This window comes from Callospermophilus lateralis, chromosome 4 (genome assembly GCF_048772815.1).
Source record: "Callospermophilus lateralis isolate mCalLat2 chromosome 4, mCalLat2.hap1, whole genome shotgun sequence".
Classification (NCBI taxonomy): Eukaryota; Metazoa; Chordata; class Mammalia; order Rodentia; family Sciuridae; genus Callospermophilus; species Callospermophilus lateralis.
In genome coordinates, this window is record NC_135308.1 from 32,471,531 (window position 1) to 32,493,919 (window position 22,389).

General features: G+C 33.2%; 1 pseudogene; it reads right to left on the reverse strand.

Moving 5' to 3' along the window:
• Nucleotides 1–3,784: 3,784 nt before the first annotated feature.
• On the reverse strand, nucleotides 3,785–12,063 carry LOC143398189 (membrane protein FAM174A pseudogene; annotated as a pseudogene).
• Nucleotides 12,064–22,389: the final 10,326 nt, after the last annotated feature.

A 22,389-nucleotide genomic window follows, 5' to 3' on the forward strand; every position in this document is an offset into this window, starting at 1 on the left:
CGTCCCTGAGAACCATAGTATAGGAGTATAGGAATTGATGCTCAAAAGAAAAATTTTCCTGTGCCAGTAAAATGCTCTCTCTCCCTTGTCCATTTCCTCTCTTCTACTGTTCTCCCTTCATTTTGCGTGAGATTCCCCGCTACCTTTCTTTTACTTTATCCTCTCTAGCTTCCACATATCAGAGAAAACATATGACCCTTGACTTCCTAAATTTGGCTTATTTTATTTAACATAATACTGTTAAATTGCATCAATTTCCCTGCAAATGGACATTTTATTCTTTTAATAACTGCATAAAGCTTTCATATATATCACAGTTTCCTTATCTACTCATTCTTTGACAAATACTAAAACTGGTTCCATAGTTTGGCTACTATGAATTGTGGTACTGTAAAAATGGGTATGCATGTATGGATAAATTCTGAGTAATGGTACAGTGTAGCTGGGTCATATGGTAGATCCCCATTCCTAGTCTTCTGAGAAATCTCCATACTGATCTCCATAATAGTTGTACTAATTTACAATCCCACTAACAATGTAAAATTGTGCTTCCCCCCCCCGCCCATTCTCTTCAGCATTTATCATTGTTCATATTCTAGAAGACTGTCATTCTACTAGAACAAGATGAAAGTTCTGTGTAGTTTTGATTTGCATTTCCATAATTGCTAAACCTGTTGAACATTTTTGCACATATTTTCATTTCTTTTAAGAAGTATCCATTCAGTTAATTTGCCATTTAATAACTGGGATATTTGAGGTTTTGGTGGTTTTTTGAATTCTTTATATATTCTGGATATTAATTGTCTGTCAAAAGAGTGGCTAAGATTTTCTCCCATTACAAGGTTATCTCTTCATCTTCTTAATTGTTTCCTTTGCTCTGCAAAAGCTTTTTAATTAGATAGTATCCTATTCATTAATTCTTGGTATTATTTTCTAATCTTAAGGAGTCCTATTTAGGAAGTTCTTGCCTGTATTGATCCTATATTTTATCTTAAGAGATACAAAGTTTCTTGTCCAATCCTAGGTCTTTGATCCATTTTGATTAGACTTTTATGCAAAGTGAGAGATAGGTATCTATTCCAATTCTTCTACATACGGATAACCAGTTGTCTCAGCAACTCTTGTTCAAAAGACTCCCTTTTCTTCAATGTGTTTTTGACACCTTTGTCAAGGATCAGATGACTTTATCTCTGTGGGTTTATCTCTATGTCTTCTACTCTTTATCATTGATCTATGTATCTGTTTTCATGCCAAGACTATGCAATTTTTGTTACTATAGCTTTGTATTATAATTTGAAGTTGGGTATTGTGATGCTTCCTGCAATACTTTTTTTGGCTTATATTTGCTTTGGCTATTCTGAGTCTTTCGTTATTCCAAATTAATTTTAAGACTTTTTATTTTTTTAATTTTGTAAAGAATAACATTGGTATTTTGGTGGGGATTGCGTTCAAGTTGCATGTTGCTTTTGGTAATATGACCATTTTAACAAATTAATTCTGCCTGTTCATGAACATGGGAGGTCTTTCCAACTTCTTGTATCTTCTTGAATTTCTTTCTTCAGTTTCCATAGTTTTCATTGTAGAGAGCTTTCACCCTTTTAGTTAGATACATTCCTGTGTGGTTTTGTTTTTGAGGCTATTGTGAACATGTCTGTTTTTTTATTTCTCAGCAGAATCATTATTGGTATATATGAAAGCTATTAAATTTTGTATGTACATATTATGAACTGTTGTTTCGCTGGATTTTTAGATAGTTCTAACCATCTTCTGGTGGAGCTTTTGATCATCTAAGCACAGAATCCTACCAACTGCCAATAATGATAATTTGACTTCTTTCCTATTTTTATCTCTTTTATTTTCTTCTCTTGCCTACATACTGTCACTGGACTTTCCAACAGTATATTAAATAGGAGTGATAAAGGTAAACATTCTTCTCTTGTTCTGGATTTTAAAGAAAATACTTTAAATTTTCCCCCGTTGACTATGATGTTGATTTGGGATTTGTTATATATATCTTGAATGACATTGACAAATTTTCCTTCTATCCCTGTTTCATTAGTGATTTTGTTACCATGGGTGCTGAATTGTGTTGAAGGTATTTTCCTGCATCTATTGAGCTGATTAAATAATTTTTAGTTCTAATTATATTTATGTGGTGAATTACATTTATTGACTTCGATGCATTAAATCATTCTTGCATCTCTGGAATGAAACCAACTTGATCATGACATACTAAATTCTTAATATGTTCTTGAATAGAATTTGTTAAAATTTCACTAAACCTCTTTTATCTGAGTTCACTGGGAATATTGGTCTATAGTTTTCTTTTCTGGATGTTTCCTTATCTGGTTTTGTGATATTGGCTTCATAGAATGAATTTGGCAGTGTTCCACTCCTTTCTATCTCATGGAATGATTTGAGGAACATTGGCATTAGTTCTTCTTTAAAGATCTTGTATTATTCTGGTGGGAATCCATCTGACCCTGGGCTTCTGCTTCTATTTCATTTTTTGTCATTGGTCTATGTAAGTGTTCTTTATCTTCTTGATTCAATTTTAATAGATTACATGTATCTAGAAATGTATTCATTTCCTAACACATTTTCCCATTTATTAAAATAAAAAATCCCCACATAGTCACTATTGATCCTTTAGATTTCTGTGATGTCTATAATGATTTCTCCATTTTTCATCTCTAATTATTTTTGGAGGGGTAGGGACCAGGGATTGAACTCAGAGGCACTCAACTACTGAGTTACATTCTCATCCACATTTTGTATTTTATTTAAGGACAGTGCCTCACTGTTGCTGAGGTTGGCTTTTGTACTCACAATCCTCCTTCTTCAGCCTCCTGAGCTATTGGGATTACAGGCATGTGCCACCACTCCTGGCTTCATCTCTAATTTTATTGAGTTTTCTCTCTTTTTATTTTTATTAGTTTGGCTAAAGGTCATCTATCTTGTTTATATTCTCAAAGAACCAACTCTCTTTATTTTTTTATAATCTTCAGGTTTATTTTGTGAAAACATTGTACCACATTAAAAGAATTTTATATCACATTTAGTGTTTTGCATACAATAATTCAGACATTTATTAATATTTAAAAAACCCAAACACATAATAAATTTGGCTTCATTTCCCCACCAAAATGGGAAATATATTTCAGTAAAGGAAATTTAAATTATTTTTACACACCAGTTGCTTTTTCGGGATTAGGGTTCTATAAAATGATACCTGCAAAAAAAAAAAAAAATATTAACTGATTAGTACATAAAAGAAAAAAATTTACAATAATATTGTAATCAATAAACTAAAACTCATCAGAAACATCTGTTTTCATTTTCAAACAGATAAACTATGTTTATCCCTAACAATACTGAGATCATTAATAGATACAATGTACATATAATGGTGTAACAAAGTGATACAGTATTTGCAGCAACAACAAATTAAAGGTTATCATAATGTATGTAACTTAAATACTTTTTCCCCCATTGATAGAGTGCCTTTTTATTCCTTAAACAGACTCTGCTCTTCACCATAGAAGGATTAAGTCTTATCAAAAGGCACATTCTTGGGCTGGGGATGTGGCTCAAGCGGTAGCGCGCTTGCCTGGCATGCGTGCAGCCCGGGTTCGATCCTCAGCACCACATACAAACAAAGCTGTTGTATCCGCCGATAACTAAAAAATAAATATTAAAAATTCTCTCTCTCTCTCTCTCTCTCTCTCTCTCTCTCTCTCTCTCTCCTCTCTCACTCTCTCTTTAAAAAAAAAAAGGCACATTCTTACCTTCTAGAATGATTGACATCAAACAATGTGTTATCATCATCCTTATCATCTTGTTATAAAGGTGTTAATTTTGTGTTTTTCTATGTGAGTGTCCAAAACTCCTTTACCTCCTAATATTTCAGTGTCTTCTTCTCTTCCTGACTATACTAATCACGAAGTACACCAGCACCAACCTGCTCACCACCATTAATACAATCAGAGCCTACTGGGTCATGCATGGGCTTGTGGCCAGGGTTGGGGCTCATGGCAAGGCTGCCACCCACTGAGCCTTCCCTGACCTTTCCTCCAGCTTCCACTGCTGCAAGCCCCACCTCAGGGCTGCTGACATTGCTGCCCTCTAAGTCTGGAGGCCCTGAGGCTTCAGCCAGAGCATGGCCTGGTGGCTGGGCAGCAGTGAGGCCTGGGGACAATAACAGCAAGGTCTGCTGGCCCAGGTCTGGAGGCCCAGGGCACAATGTGACCTCAGCCACCTGCAACCACACCACCAGCTGCCCACTCAGCTCTGGCAGAAGCAGCAAGAGGAAGAACAAGGCCTAGAGGCAGCAGAGACAGCAGAAGCAGTGCAGGTCCTTCATTGTCCCCAGACCTCACTCTCACAACACCAGAGCCACCAGGCCCACCAACCTGGGTCCAGAAGGGACCATGGGCTTCCTAGGTAATGAAGAAGAGGTAACTAAATAAAGATCCAACTCTTCACTTCATTTATCCTTTGTATTTTTTACTCTTTATTTCTTTGATTTTAGCTCTGATTTTAATTATTTTCTTTCTTCTACTGGTTTTAGAATTGGTTTGCTTTTGTTTTTCTGGTGTCTTGAGAGGCATCAGAAGGCTGTTTATTTGGACCCATTATGATTTTCTTATGTAAGCACTTAAAGATATCCTACCAAACTTTCTTCTTAGAACCACCTTCATAGTGTTCTAGAGATTCTGGTATGTTGTATCACAATTCAATTTGGTTTGAAGAATTTCTTTGCTAATTTCTTCTATCACACATTCATTACTCAAAAGTGAATTATTCAATCTCTACATGTTTATATAAATCCCAAAGTTTGGGTTATTTATTATTGTTGTCTTCATTTTAATATACTAATTTTATTCCATTATTATCAGATAAAATGAAATGAATTTTATCTTTTCCTTTTGTATTTTCTAAGCATTTCTTTGTGGCCTAAAGTGTGGTTTATTTTGTAGAAGGTTCTATGAACTTCTGAGAAGAAAATAAACTTGGTTATTGTTGGATGGAGTAGTCTAATTGTTTAGGTGTGAGAAGTATTTACTGAGTTTATGGTTGGGTGACCTATCTTTTGGTAAGAAAGTAGTGTTAAAATCACCCAATATTACTATACTGTAGTTGGAGCCTTTAAGTTGAGTAATATCTGTTTTACGTAATTAGGTGCATTAACAGTTAGGTCATAAATATTTACTATTTTTGTTTATTGTTTTTGAACTGTTACCTTTGCCAGTATGAGATGACCTTCTTTGTCTCTTATGTTTACTTTTGGCTTGAAGTCTCATGTTTAATTTTAGGCTGCTTTGTGAGATATGAGAGTAGCTACTCCTGCTTGTTTTCAGGCTCCATTTGGATGGTACATCAATTCCCATGCATTCACTTTCAACTGTGGCTTTCTTTGCCTGTAAGGTGAGTCTCTTGCAAACAACATATAGTTGGGTCATATTCTTGTATTTACTCTGCTAACCTATGTCTTTTCAATGGAAAGTTGAGACCCTTTACATTCAGTATTATTATAGAGAGATATTTATTCATTTCTACCATTTTTATTTATTTCTGCTGTTTAAATTGTCCCTATTTCTCATTGCTTAGCTACTCTTCAAGGGAGATTTTTCTGTTGGTGAGCTCTGAAGTTTGTTTTTGAGTTCTTCTGTGTGTGTAGCATTTCTTTAAGTATTTCCTCTAGTACTGGTTTAGTAGTCATAAATTCATCATTTTTATTATCTTGGAAGGCCTTTTTCTTTGCTTCTGAAGGATACTTTTGCTGAATATAACTATCTTGGTTGACAGTTATTTTCCTTCAGGACTTGCAACATATCATTCCAAATCCTCCTTAAATACAGGGCTTGTGCTGGAAAATCATAATTCTCACTGACTTTTCTATAAATATGACCTGACATTCTTTTCTTGATTCTTTAAAAAAATCTATTCTTACTTGCTTATCAGGCATTTTCATTATATTGTGTCATGGAAAGTTTTCTTTTTTAAATTTGTCTACTGGAAAATTTTAAATTTTCCAATGCCCTTGGGATCTGGATGTCAAGCTCCTTCCCAAAGTTTAGAAATTTTTCTATTATGTTTCCCTGTAGAGTTAATCCATGACATTAGCCTGCATCTCACAACCAACTTTGAGCCATATGGTTCTTAAATTTGATATCTTAATGTTGTGCCAGAGTTCTTGTATATTATGGTCATAGATCTTTATTTAATTTTATTGGAATACTATCAGAATCTTCAAGATTGGCCACTTTGTCTTCCAGCTCTATGATTCTGTCTTATGACTGGCCTATTCTATTAGAGAGACTTTAAACTGAACATTTCATTTGATTTGTTGTACATTTCATTTCTAAGATTTTTGTTTGGTACTTTTTGTTTCTTTCTATCAATCTTTCTTTTTTGTTTTGTTTTGTTTTGTTTGTTTTGTTTCTGGTACTGGGGATTAAAACCAGGGATTACTTGAACAACTTCTGCAGCTCTTTTTATTTTGGAGGGACAAGATCTCACTAAGTTGTTTAAGTCCTCACTAAATTGCTGAGGCTCGCTTTGAATGCATGGTCTCCTGCCTCAGCCTCCTGAGCCACTGGTATTACAGGTATGTGCTAACCACATCTGGCTGCTTTGGTTCCTTTTTAGTATCTCTACCTCCTTAATCAATTTGTAGTTCATGTCTTGACTTTCTTAATTCATTTAGTTATTTTTCTGTGTTGTATTAAAATTATTTGATAATTTTTTAATCATTCTTTTGAGTTCCTTAACTCATATTTCATCCATTTTGATATTTTTGGGGTCAGTTCTGTTAAATTATAAACTTTAGGCAGTGCCATCTCACCTTATTTTTTCATGTTTTCTTGTATTCCCATGGGGCCTTATGTGTCTGTCTGGAGAGATTTCTCTTTTGCTCTTATGTATGGGTCTTTTAGAGTGCAGCCTTCTTTTGGCAAAATTTTCAGGGATATAAAGGGATTGTCAGTTTTTTAATACATTTCCTATTGAGCTTTATAGACTAGTTTCCCTTCTAGTTTTTGGTGTTAGTGAGTGTATTTTGATACAATGTATATTGTGTCAGAGCTTGAGGTTCCCACATTTACCCTGTAGGTCTCATGCGAATAAGGCCATTCTAATAGATCCACCAATTGTGTTGCATGCAGTAGGAGATGTGGGCATGCCTTATGTGATTATACTTCTTCATTTAACAATTCTTTATATTCTAAAAGATTATGAGAATGATCTAAATTGAGATCTCTCATAGGTATGATGTCCACAGTCTTTGTGTTCTGTTTTTACTATAGAAATGGGTGTCCATGAGCAGGACCTTAAGTTCCTCCCCTAGATTTTCCTGCTAGGCAGCTGGTCATTGATTTGTGTGTTTTTTTTTTTTTTTGGTCTCCCCTATTCTGTATATTAAAATGTTATTAAAGCTTAAGTATGATGAATTTGTGTGAGGAGTTAGCTGTTCTGCCCCTTGACTGGATTTTGGATGTGGCTCAGCCGCAGAGTCTCTAAATTGTGAACTTGTAGGATCCTAGTATATTCCCAGCACCCCACATAAAAGACAGAAACAACAGCAATAACAGCATAGCATTAAAATAAATATCTAACATTTATTTTAACATCTACAACTCTAATTACCACAAAAACAGTAAGGAATGGGTTGTCAATCACCAAGAGCAACAATATCAAAGAGCCACGAACCAGATCTGACATTAAAGTAAATAGCAGGTGTGGACTGTGCTATCTACAGTACTAATGACCACAACAACATGAATGATGGGGGCAGGAATTATATAAAGCAAAGCGGTCTAAAAGATGGTAGAAATACAGTCTATTAAGAGAAAAAGTATTGTAGAGTGGTAAAGGAGTGTTTAGAATATTCAAAATGTGAGCAGAGAGAAAGCAGAAGAGATGTAGCAAGTGGTGGCTATGAAGGAGGATAAAAAATAAAAGAAAAAAATAAGTACAGAGAAGGAACAAGAGAAATTGGCTATTAAGAGAGAGAGAAAAGGAAAGAAAGAGAAACAAAAAATCCAGAATGAACAAACAAAAACCCCTAACCTGCAAAAAAAAAAAGAAAGAAAGAAAGAAAGAAAGAAAAGAAAAATAATTAATATAGGAATGATAAAGAGTAGAAAAAAAGAAACAGGGATATATCTCAACCAGCATGCAAATACACACACACACACACACACACACACACACACACACACACACAAATCTTAATGAAAATGAAAGAATTGTCTCTACTGAGATGGTCAAAACTTTGAACAAGAAAAATGAATGTTCTCTGCCTATGGCAGGCAGCTCTTCTTACTATTTCATCTTGGACTACATACCTTTGAGAGAGTAGGAAATGGGGGTTGTTAAACCCTTTCTCTTACCAAGCTTCCAGCTAGAGTGGCCTGGAACCAGCTTGTTGAAATAGCCCTCAGCTTCCCTTCTCACTGGTATAAGGTAGGACAGAATGGGAAGTACTATCAATCAGAGTTTGTCCAGACAGACCAGATTAGTGCATTATCATGGTGAGGTTGCTGCAAAGGTCTACTGGAAAGTTCTGGTGGCTGGGGATTAGTTCCAATCAGGTCTTCAGGATTTTGTTGGTACTATCTGCTCTGGAGAGATTAGATCAACACACCCCTAGGACTGGACACATGCCAATCTCTGATGGACATCTGGATATCAGGGACCTCTCCAGAATTCTACTAGCAGTGTAAAGGAGCAAACCCTCCATGGATCTCACACACTGCACCATCCACAAATGTACCTTTCCCGGGTTCAGTCCCTGAGTGAAATCCTCAGGTGTAATTGCAGTCACCTATTAAATTTTCCAACCCTCTTCAGCTGGTCACTTGAGCCACCAGACTCAAAGGGAGAGCAAATTGCATTCCTCTTTGTAGCTTTGACTTGAATTCCCCTTGGCACAATCTTCTCTGTCTGTTTCGACCATTTTCTGCTAGGTCACATGACAGGCTCTTGCCAGGGTCATATGGTCCTGTTTGCTATGATCTCCTGGGCCCCCACAGCAACAAGTTGCGCCATGGTCTCCTCAACATGACTCCTCACCTCTGCTCTCCTCTTGACAGTTGAGAAACACAGAGCACTTTTCAAATACCAGCTTGCTGTGCAGCCTCTGGTTCAGCTAAGGTCAGAGTGCTTTTCTGTTCTACAGGTTTTTCTATGCCAAATTTGTCCATTATGTTTCTCTCTGTTTTATCCCTCCCCTCTGTGATGACCTGGTGCTGCTGCTGCTGCCACCAGCTTGACTCCTGTGTACTCTTTCTTGTCCTTTGTTCATTGCACCTGAACTTCTGGGTCTCCAGGTGGCTCTGTCGGATATTGAATTTCACTGAATTCCCTCTTTCACTCACCTTGCTGAAAAGAAGTAATTCCACTGCTTGAATCCCAAGCCACAAAGCAACTGGAAGGTAGCCTTCCTCTAATCCACCGGCTTTAATTTCACATTCTTAGTTTTAAATGTTCAATGGTATATATTTTCTCTTTCATCCTTTTTATCCTGAAAATTCACCAGAATTTTGTCAATTTCATTAGTCTTTATAAGAAAAAGAGTTTATTGTCTCTCTTGATTTTTAAGATTTCTTTAATCCTTACTGATAACTCTATTGACTTGTTCTTTTCTCCAATTTTTTTTTCATTTTTTTCTAAGTTGTTAAAAAAAGACATGTAGGATTCATGTATTCTTAGTCTTTTTTTCTAATATAAGCAGTTAAGGCTATAAATTTCCCTTTATGTGTTCTTCAACAACATTCTTCAATTTTGTATTGGTGATGAAATTTGGTAATGTCACTCCATTCTAATTTGATCTAATTTCAATTTTAATTCCTTCTTTGCATGGACAGTCTGTTATTTTACTGTTTTTGGCCTTGTCTTTAATTTTTTATGTTAAAATAATTTCAAACCTATAGGAAAACTTATAATACAAAAAATTCCCATATATACTTATCAGATTTGCAGATATTAGTATTTCTCTCTTCCTCTCTTTTCATCTCTGTCTCCGTGCTTATATGTACATGCATTTAGACATATGCATACAAACATAATATTTTTAATATAATGTGTATTATAGGTATTTTATATGCATTCACACACACAAGTACTTTTAGAATTACCTTTGTTAAGGGTATACAATTAGTGAACTTAAACTCTCCCAGTTTTTGTTTGGAAATCTGTATTTCACATCAACTTTTTAAAAACTAGAAGTTTAAATTGAGAATTGTTTTTTTTAATCCATGTATAATAAAGGTATTGTATCATTGTTGTTAAGCTTCAATTTCTTACAACAATTCACAGATTATCCTAACTTGCTTCTTTCTGTTATTTTCTCTCTGACTACATTAATAATTTTCTCTTTGTCTTTGGCTTTTTGCAGTTTCACTATAATATGTCCATAAATATATTTCTTCTCATTAATTCATTTCATAATAAATTTGATTTCTGAAATCAATGGACTAATGTTTTTCTAAAAAATCTGGAAAATTCTTAGCCATCCTCTCTTCAAATATTGCCTCAACCACCTTTTCTCATCATCTTCTAAAAGCTCAAATAAATATGTTACACCTTCCCACTTTATCCTTAATGTCTCCATTGTCTTTCATATTTTCATTTTCTTTTTCTCAGGGATATATTTTATATAAATACATGAATTCTTCAGTTCTATCTTCTAAATTATTGTTCTATCTTCTACATCATTGTTCAATTCATCCAGTGAATTTTCATGTCAATAATTGCATATTTAATGTTAAAATTTTTTATTCATACTTTTCATTTTGACTTCTTGAGATATTTTATCATAATTGTTTTATAAAATTTCTGTAGCTAATATTTTAGTATGGGATTATGTTATATGTCTGTATATGCTTTCTGTATATTCCACTGGCTTTTGCTTATGACATCTTGTCTTCCTTATGTGTTTTGTTCTTTGCGAGTTTGGCGATTGCAAATAAATAATTTTATTTAATTTATGATTCTTTTTTAAATTGGGATAAGCTTGATTTCTCCAGAATAAGTATATTTGGTTTTGGAGCACCACTGGCCTGGGACTGTCCTAAACTGAATTCTAATTTGCCATTTTAGAGTCAATCTGAAAATTATGAGTATGGGCAGCCAGTCTGCAAACATGAGAGGGTCTGTCCTAAGTCTACTTTTGTTTAATATCATAATGTAATAAAGACATTTTTTTTCAATTTTCTGGGCAGGGTTGTTTTATGTCTGTCTGGTTTTTGTTTTGTTTTGTTTACTTGGGATTTTTTCTTCTCCTCTGTTAAAGATTAAGTCCTTTAGGTTCAGGACCATGGATGGAAGAAGGTTCTCCTATTGGAATCCCTACTTTGTGTGATCCCTGAGATTTGATCACTTCCGCTTCTAGAAGCTATGAAAGCACAAATGTCAAGAACATTGTTTAGGCATAGCTTTCCAAAGCAAAATAAAGCTTTAATTCTCATTCACTCTTTGGTTCCCAACTTAATTCAATTCCTAATCTGAGTATTTTCTGAAATGATTTGAGAAAGTTTATTTTTTTAATTTTGAAAAATTTTTCTAAGAATCTGTGTTTTCTTAGGTAATGTCTTTTGAGTTGCAATTTAATGAGCACTTTAACTCAATTAATTATTCTAAATTTGAAGAACCTCTAAATAAGGCTAGAATTAGATTAAATTCTTCCTGTCATGAGTAGCTATGCGAATCTAGGGGCTGAAGTCTATGTATTTCTGGTTGAATATCTTTGTCTTCATAATTACTTCTACTATTTGACACCATTTCACATAATACATAGCAATATTCTTCTTTCTCTTTAAAACTGTTTCTAATTAAAATTTAAATTACTTGCATTTTAAAAAGTCTTTTTAAATTAGAATTATTTTCTTTAATTAAAATTCAGAGGACAATATATTTACATTTTCACAAAATATTTCCCAAAATGTGTCCAAGCATCAGCTGCATCAGAGTATCTTTAGATATAATATAAAGTGGATATTTCTAGGCCCTTCCTCATACCTGTGAATCAGAATCTCTTATGATGATGCCTGCGATCTCCATTCTAAATGAATAGCTCTATTTTTCCCCAAGCATCAAGTTGAACACTAAAGTTCATTTTAGACCTAGAAATTTAGTTTTAGATCTTTTTCTAGAATTTGTGTACTTTCCTTTCTTTAGAATACTTTTCTAGCATTTCAATTCTATTTTTTTATTTTAGAAATATTCTTAATATTACCTCACTTGAAGTAGAGTTTTTAAATATAGGTACAGAAAATACTTAAACAAGGCTTATTTGGGGGTTTCCTTTTTTAGAGAATTCCAAAATTATATCATTGTAGCAATTAAATTTATATGTCACTCACTTCCAAAAGAATAAAAAATAAGACCCCTTAATATTATCAGCAGACTTCTTGAGTTTACTAAATATCATAACCTAAGATACCAAATCAACTTAAAGCAGATTTTTATACATAAGGTAACCTTGACTATAAATGCTTTAAATACAGATTTAATTATATAAGTGGGTTTTTCTTTTTCTTTCATATATATTCATATTTGTTTAGTATATCTCTAGCTATGAATGTTTTACTGAGTGGGAGACTGTCAATTACATGCAACATTCAAAGACTATGTCCTTCTGCTAATATATAAAATTTTTCACTAAATAAAATGTTAGTCCAATGTAACAATTTTTAAGTTACTAAAATAAATAAATAATGGCAAAGATGCCTTATATGATCATTTGTGATTTTTAAAAATAAAAAATAGAAATTAAAATTTAGTCTTATTATCTTAGAAAATCAAGGGGGAAAGAAGTAACTTACGCTTTTACCAATGGTTACCTTATACTCTCGGTTTTTTTTCTATTTTATTCTAAAACTCTATTATATTTTAATTACCTAATTCTGCATCCCTCTGTTTAACTCATTCTCATATTTTATTCTATAAACAAGTCCTTGAATGAGCTGACTTAAGTGTACATCTAACCATTTACCCATAAACATGTTTTATAAGTTTCTTAAAACTTAATATTTGCAACACATCATAAATATTTCTCTGCAACTCCCTTTTGGCTCCTCCATTTATAATTTAATGCTCAGTAGTAACCAATCCTATGACTAAAGTAGGTGTTCTCTGACTGAGCATTCTATATTGGATCAATTAGCTTAAAAGAGGTCACCTGAGCATAAACACAATTGTTTTATGGTTAACCAAGTCCAGACATCACTAGGTTAGTTGCCCATCATGGTATTAAGTATGCTTCAAATTATCTTTTTTGAGGAAATATTAGCATTGAAACTATTTGTATTGGTGTTATTGATCACTAATGTATCATAGATAATATGATGGATGACATGATGTTTGCGTGCATCTTTCCTGATTCCTAAGTGAGCCCTCAGGATGGTAATTCAGAAGGAAGCTCATAAATGAGCCATTGAGGATGGCAGTGAGTGAAGGGCAAACTATTTTTACTGATTCTGTACCCCCAGAGTATCCTGTTACAAACAGATTTCATCTTCTCTTAAGTTCCTTTGACTAAAATCTTCTCTTCACTTTTAGGGACTATATTAGGTGAACTCGTTATTATATTCCCTGTTGTATTAGCTAAGCTGTTCCTTCAGTAACACAATTTATTTTTATCTTGAAATTAGTAGCAGCTTTATGACTTTTGACAACTTCATATCACCTTCAAACTCATCCTTACACTCACCTTTAGATACAAAATGTTCAAATTCAAACTATATTCTTTTTTGAAATACCAATTAAATTTAGAGGTGATATTAAGGTAAAATGAAAGTAGAAAACACTAGAGCTTTACTTAATAATGTTATCATCAATCTCCATGCCTGGGGACAAACTTAGAGTTGAAACATAGTCCTAACAAGCTCCTTCTAATATGTTCAATAACTCATTTCCCTTGAATGAGGTCCAAGGTACTTCTGATATATACTAGCTTCTGCATGATATTGAATCTTGAATCTTGTGAGGCTCTAGTATACTAAGTTAAAGCTTATCTTTTAAGCATCTTTTAGTTTTCATCACATTAGTTACTCTCTACAGAATGAAGAAGGAGATTTTTTTAATTGACTGTTCATAGAACTTAAATACCAAATAGAAATATTCCATAGAAGAAAACTCCAGATCACTTGACCATTGTTACTAGTGATTTCATATAAATTCTTCAAGTTAATTCTACTTGTTTTTTTTTGACTCATGATGTTTACTATTAAGAATAGAGATTATCTAAATAATATGAGTTTCAGATACAAGTGTAAAATCATGACTATCTCCCAAGATGCTTCTTGGGGTCAGTGGAATCTCTTCAGGAACCTCTTCCCTGATCAATCCAGTCTGTCCATAAAAACACATTTCAATTGTCCTCTCCGAGCCTGCTGCTAACAGTTGTGCTCTTACATTATGTATGAATCTATGCTTGTTGCATGAACAAACTGCATAGTGTTCCATTAGTAATTTTCAATTTCATGCTAAGCTTTGCAATTTATTAGTGTTATTAAGGCTAATGTACTATTATTTTGCATATTGTATATCATTTGTTATTCCTGCAATGTGATAGTTAACTATTAGGGATCAATAATTCTTCTACATTGTTTACAAATGTGTATAATTAAAGACTAATTTAACTAAATCTCCTATCACATTGACTTTGTTCTCCAAGTTATTTTCTAAGAAAATCACCTTTTTTTTTTTTCAAGACTTGGGACTACAGTTTAGAAAACAAGAATGTTTTACAAATATGTTAACACAAGCATTTGTATGTCAGTATTAAAGCTGTTAGTAATAAAGTACACTTTGCATTTGAATAATGGAGTACCAAGTGAGAACAATTTTATAAAGATAATTTTATACAAATTTTGCTTGATAACTAGGAAATCCATAAAACACATGTACTTAATTTTCACATTTACTCATCACTATAGTGTTTATTTGAAAAGCTGGAATGCAAAATCTACTGGGTAATTCTTTGTGCTTTTAGACTAAAATGTTAGTGGCTGGGGAAGGAAATATATATCTTACATATACAAATACACAGACAATGTTTTAACATAAAATTGTGTTTGAACAACCTCACTATCTAGCACACTTACCTTGTATTCTTCTCTATTGAGTGCAAAGGCTGTACAGAGAATCAGTTATAGAATTTATACTTGCTTTGGTCTTAGGACAAATGATTACTTAAGAACCTACCTAGATTTACACATTTATGCATTATCCCTAAAAATAGGAATTTTATCAGCAAGAATAAAGCCATTCTAAAGATAAATCATACCCTGAGTTTACTACAAAGATATATTAGTCTTAACATCCTGTGTTCCTTATTCCTATTCAACCAGGAAGAGAGCAAATGTGCTTCTTTCAAGGAAGGTTATTTAGTAGCTTGTGTTCTGCCCAATGGCATCTTGCATCTTCCTTCATTTTCTTACTTACAAGCTTTGAAATTATGGCTATTTTTATTGATGCCTGTTTTCTATTATTTGTGAAAATCATTGTAAGCGCTCTACCTCACATGAATGCTCCTCTTCACTAGTTTGTTCATTTGTAGACATTTAAAGTCGTTTTTCTAAATATTTTTCCTACTCTATTCCTTTCAGTTTGTTTTCCTCTTTTTTTTCTTCTTTTTCTTTTTTCCTATTGATGATGTAGATAAAACCCAGGGTCTTATACATGCTTAGCCTGGTCTACCCCTGAGCTGTACCTCATCCCTCTACTAAGTTTCAGCTTCTCTTTTCTGCTATGGTCACTGTTTCTCTGACCATATGGTTTTCTATGAATAATTTTAAAATGTTAAAACTATTTATTTTCCAATATTCACGAGTCACTTGGAGCTTGTCTTTAAACAATACAAAATGAGCATATATGAAAATACTTGAAAATTTTAAATGCTTTCTTAGCTTTTTGACATATAACTTTGTAAACTATTATAAAATATTGCTAAGTATATGGGTGTCTTTGCAAGAATGATGGAGAAAAAATTTTTTTATAAAAGAGCTAGACTATTTAATGAACCACTTTGTGATTTTTTTTTAAGGCTGTCTCCAGGGGAAATTATTATAAAATAAATCCAATTTTCCCACTGACTAAAAGATTTAATAACAAATTCTTTGAATTATATGGGTCCAATTTTTGAAGGATTATTAATAGTAACAGAGCATTCACTAGATACAGTGCTGTGCATCTATAGTCCCAACTACTAGGGAGGCTGAGGCAGGACAGTCACTGAAGCCCTGTATCATGAGAACAACCTGGGCAACATAGACAGAACCAGTCTTGGGGAAAAAAAAATAGTAAGAGGATAGTTTTGCTTGAGTCTGTATTTACTCAGTTTGATTTTTATCTTTCTAAAATGTTTCTCATTCTTTAGTATTCATTAGTTTATTTTCTGAAGAAATACTTCTTGGCTGACCATTGCATGTTAGACTGAACTAAAGGCTGGGGACATACTAAGGAGAAACCCCACACAGGAACTCTGCCCTGACTCCTGGGTTTGAAGCCCATCAGCACAGGGGATGTTGGTGCTTATGGCATATGAACCATACTTTAAGAAACAGGATTTTAGTGTACAAATGCATTTGAATATAGAACTATAGGCTATGAAATTATTCCTTTAAAGAGGAAAGCACTGTATTAATCAACATGAATGCTGAAACCAAAAATAAATTTTATTCACTGCAGCCAGGGTAAGCAATGCCCTCCCCTCCCCTAGATCCTGCATCCCAAAGTGCAATGGCAGTGGGGTTTGCAGTGTCCTTGCTGTCCTGTGGTGAGACAAGGCTGCTTTCAGAACACCAGCAGCTGGAAGCTTAGTTGCTACATCAGGAGGAAATTCATGGCTCCATAATTTCCATATGGATACATTTCAGATATAAAAATCCTATCCATATGGAAAGCATTATAAGAGGGAATACAAGTGAATTAGTAATTTCACAGCTTTACATACCTAAACCTTTAGCATTAAGGTAATTTTCACTGGTTAAACTTAGAAAATAAAAGGAGTAAGCCTGCTTTGCTCTTAAGGTTCAATCTCTTCTTTTAAGTAAAAAATAGACATTGTGCCATAATCATGTTGAGGGTTAAAGGAGAACACTTTAATTTAAGGAGGTATCATTTACATTGGTTACCTTTGGATCAGTCACCAAGCCCACTCATGGGCTTTATTGCTCCTATTTTTTTTCCAGAAAAAGTTAAACCATTTTTTTAACCACAATCATTGCTTTTACCTTTTTTTAACACTCTTTCTTAGAGGAATTAATCATTGGTATTAATTAGAATATTTATTATATAGAACATTCATGTAAATAAACATACATATATATTTATATATACTGACTATAGAGTTCATATAAGACACACGTATTACTAAATGGCATGCATTTTAACAGATATATTGATATAGACCCAATATGTAAGTATATGTGTGTATGCACATATGAATCTATGTAACATTAACTAAGGCTATTTACATTGCAGTCTTAAAAATTAGAGCCCATGGGGCTGGGGCTGGGGCTGGGGCTGGGGCTCAGTGGTAGAGTGCTCACCTAGCACCTGCAAGGTACTGGGTTCAATCCTCAGCACCACATAAAAATCAATCAATCAATAAATAAATAAAGGTATCATGTCCAACTACAACTAAAAAATATTTTTAAGAAATTAGAGCCCATTATAAGATTCATTTTAGATTACCAATAAATAAACTTGAAATAAAATGATAACTCTTAAATCAAAAAGTTCTCTTCTAGTAGATATATATAATTGAAGTCATTTCTTTTTAAGACTTAAAAGACCAAAATTCACAATATCAGTTCTTATTCAATAAATATTATTTGAAACTGGATTCAAAGGTTAGAAAGTTTAGTTGTTTTTAAAGCATTGTTTATTGGGTACAAAAAATATATGGACTGTATGGGTGCTTTTAAAATATACAATTTGTCTCCTCTCTTGGAATAAACAACATCAATACATTACTGTTTTTAAAAAATCATGGAGTTTAGAAGAATATTAAAATTGAAAGTTAATTAAGAAAGAACCAGATCTACCAATGTCTGAAGTTCATCTTCTGAGATCTAAATCCATATCCCAGTGCATGTTTGAACATTTACGCTAGAATATTTGTAAGTCATTTAATGGCTCTTATTTTACAAATGAAGAAACAAATATGAAAATATCTGTGTAGGATTTTAAGTGATAAAGTAAGTAGTTGGATCAAAGTCCTTTAAATGTTATTAACGAGGCGCAACATAAATGAGATTTTCCAGAAAATTTCATGTTAATGTTTTCATGACTAGCCTTGCAGTATAATACAGAGAACAGCAGTAGGCAATATATAGCTCAGTTATGATTTACCTCAAAACAGAATTTTATCTTTTTATGTTAACCCTGTATACTAGTGAAAAGCTGAAGTGTCTTTACCATGATGCATGCCATTCATGAAATGGACCCCAATTTCAAAACAAACCTCAAAGACTTTTAGATTCATTAGCCAAGATCCTTAGAGATAATAATAATAACATAATCGAAATTGGAAATACTCAAATCCCAAAGAATGAATCTGTTTAAGGAGGAGACACTTTGAAGGACACAAGAATGTGTTTACTATAGAAAACAGGGACCTGACGAATTAGGATCAGCCTGAATCTCCAACCCTAATTTTTCAAATGCAAAACATGATTTTGAGGACATGGAATAAATAACACAGGGGCCCTGAACCTCTTTAGTAGTGGAGTGGGGGTGCAAAGAATTGGCTGTTGTTGGAAATGGAGCCAGCTGATCCCAAACTCTAGATGACGGCTGAAGATTCCTTTCTGAGTCAACTGGCTTGAACATATAGAACAACCCACACATCCATTTGTTTTTGTGAGCTCCAGATGGATAAGCAGAAAATAACTATTTGGCACAAAAATTTACAATTCATTCATAAACAGTATGACCAAACATTCACATTTCAGCGACTGCGAGGGGGTCGTCTAGATCATTAAATTAGCACTAAAGCAATCATTAGAAAAAGTGCTTAGAATCTGAATCTACAACTAAAGGGGAACACAACTCCCCTAAATTATGAATGGAAGAGAAATTAATATAACCAAAATAGCTGTATAAATCAGTAACTTGTTCTAAAAGATGAAGCAGCAATTCCCGTCCTGAGAAAGATGTGAGAGTTTATAAGCATCTCACTAGGACTGATAATTTCATTTGTAAGTTGTGTGAATCTAACTAATAAAAATGTATACAAGCTTTCACAAAATTATCTTATTGCCCCAACTGAAGCATTTCCAGTGATGTTGAACAAAGTCATTTTCCTATTGTTGACACAATAAGTTGTCTCCAAATTAAAAAAAAAAAACTCTAGAGAAAATGATTAATTAGATTTCAATTATGCTGCAGAAAAAAAATATATACATACTCACACACTAAAACGCATTATAATGTTTCTTTAATGTGTTTAAAAATTCAAAAATGTTTTTAAAAGCCACTTAAAAAGTCAAAGCAAAAGCAAGCTAATGGAATATGGTGTCATCCTTCAAGTTGATGTATGTTGAGTTTCCCCAGGTCCTTTGTATGACATTACACAGACAGGGCTGGTGTTTTTCTGAATTATCTTTGAAAATTCTGAAATACTCATTATGGTCTCTTGACAGATATAAGGATAATCTCTGTAGTCCTACTATAACTTGAAGACAACACTGAAATTAGCATTACTCCCCCTTTAGAGTAAAGTGGATTGACAGGGTGTAGATACTATTTTTGGTTTGTGTATTTAGATTAAAAACTGCCCTCTCTCCCTCCCCCACCCCCTTTTCTTCATTTCCCTTCTCTCCTGCACCTCCTTATATCCCTCCTTTCTTTCCATATTCCTATAGTTTCTTTCTTCCTTATTGATATCTTTTTCATCTTTATATTTATTTTCTCTCCCTTCCATTGTCCTTGGTACTCATTCTCATTTTTCTCTTATTTCTCAGTAACTCTTTCCTCATTTAAGTAATAATTGCACATGTTTCTAACAGCTTTAACTGTACTTTGTTAGTCAATATGGTTTGAATAACAAGAGATAAAATTGTAATATCACAGAATAAATCATCTTATATGCTGTTAATAGAAATTTGATACATTTTGTTTCAAATATGGCTAGAAATAAATTTTGGTATTTACTTCTTTCGAATGACATTTAAAATATTTTTAAATGACATTTGTTTGAAGAAGCTACATAGGAAGTTTATATTTCTCCAAACATTCAAAGTTTAACAAAAATCCATATTTCTATAATACTGTAATACTTTATATAATAAGATTTTTTAACTTAAACTATAATTGTTACAAATCTGCCACGTTAATAAAATAACCAGTTTTTGTTTGCATGAATGAAAAATATTGTTTACATGAACACAAATTCCCATCAAATATTTCTAAATTTAAATTTATTTTTAACTGATGATGAAAAATATAAAAATTGTAGATATTTTGGGTCCCATATGATGTTTCAATGCATGTACACATTGTATAATGTTTCAATCAGCTTAAACATATCTATCTTATTTATCATTTATTCAGAGTAAAACATTAAAAAAATCCTTCTAGCTTCTTGAAATATACAGTACATTATTGTTACCCATAGCCACCCTATTGTGCAATAGCACATCAGAACTTGTTACTCCTAACTAACTTTAACTTATTACCCATTAATCAACCTTTCCCTATCCCCACAACTCTCTCTAGCCTATACTAACTACCATTCTCCTCTCAACTTATATTAAATCAGATTTTTTTATATTCTATATGTGAGTAAGACCATGCAATACTTGTTCTTCTATACCTGGCTTATTTCATTTAACACAAGGATCTCCAATTCTATTCCCGTTGCTGCAAGTGACAGTATTTCATTTTTTTATAGCCATAATTGTATTCCATTCTGTATGTGTACCACATTTTCTTTATCTATTCATCAGGTAATGGACATTTTGTTTCAATTGGGGGCTATTTTGAATATTGCTAAAATAAACACAGGAGCTTCAATACCTCTTCAACATACTGATTTCATATCTTTGGATATATACCTAATAGTGGGATCACTGCATCATATGGCAGTTCCATTCCTAAATTTTTGAAAAACCTACCTACTGCTTTCCATATGTCTGTACTGATTTACATCCCCACCAACAGTAGGCAAGGGCTCCTTTTTCTCCATATCTTCACCAGTACTGTTCTTTTTAGTCTTTTTGATAATAGCCATTCTTGGTGGAATGTTATGTAACTCTTTGTGATTTTGATTTGCATTCCCCTGATGATTAATGATACTGAGTATTTTTTTATACACCTGTTGGTCAACTATGTGTCTTCTTTTGAGAATTGTCTATTTAGACCTATTGCCCATTTTTTAATTGGGTTGTTTGATATTTTTGCTGTTAACTTTTTTGGTTCCTTACATATTCTGGATGTTAACCCCTGGTCATACTTATAATTTACAAATATTTTCTCTCATTTTGTAGGTCATCTTTTTCACTTTGTTAGTTGTTTCCTTTGCCGTACAAAGGATTTTAATTTGATTTTAGTTGCATCTGTCTATTTTTACTTTTGTTTCCTGTGCCTCTGGGGTTTTGTCCAGAAAATTCTTATGCCTTCCAATGTCCTGAAGTATTTCCCTGTTTTCCCTTAGTAATTTCCTAATTTAAGGTCTTACATTTAAGTCTTTAATCCACTTTGAGTTGATTTTAGTAACTGGTGGGTGACAGGGTCTCATTTCTTTCTTTTTCTCCCAGCACTGTTTATTGAAAGGTCTGTGCATGTTCTTAGCACCTTTTACAAAAATCTGTTGAGTGTAGATGCATGCATTTACTTTTTGATCCTACTCTGTTTCATTGATCTCTGTTTTTTCGTCCATGATACCGTTGGCTATTCAAAGGTTTTGATGGTTCTATACAAAATTTTAGTATTTTTTTTCTAATCTTGTGAATGCCATTGGTATTTTGATAAGAATTACATTGTATATATAGACCACTTCAGGCAGAATGAACATTTGAACAGTATTAATTCCTCCAAGATGTCTGCTCTTGAGTGTGTGTGTGTGTTCTTTGATTTCTTCCATCAGCATTTAATAAATTTCATTGTAGAGATTTTTCACCACTTTGATTAAATTTATTCCAAGACCTTTTGTTTTACTTAGCTATTGTAAGTGGGATTACTTTCTTGGTTTCTATTCTATACAGCAATGCCACTGATTTTACTGTATTGACTTTGTTCCCTGCAACTTTGCTGAATTTGTTTATTAGTGCTCTTTTTTTCTTTTTCTTTTTTTTTTTTTTTTGGTGGGTCTTTGGCGTTTTCTGTATAAAATAAAAGATCAAAGATCATTTGACTTATTTTTAAACATGCCTCTTG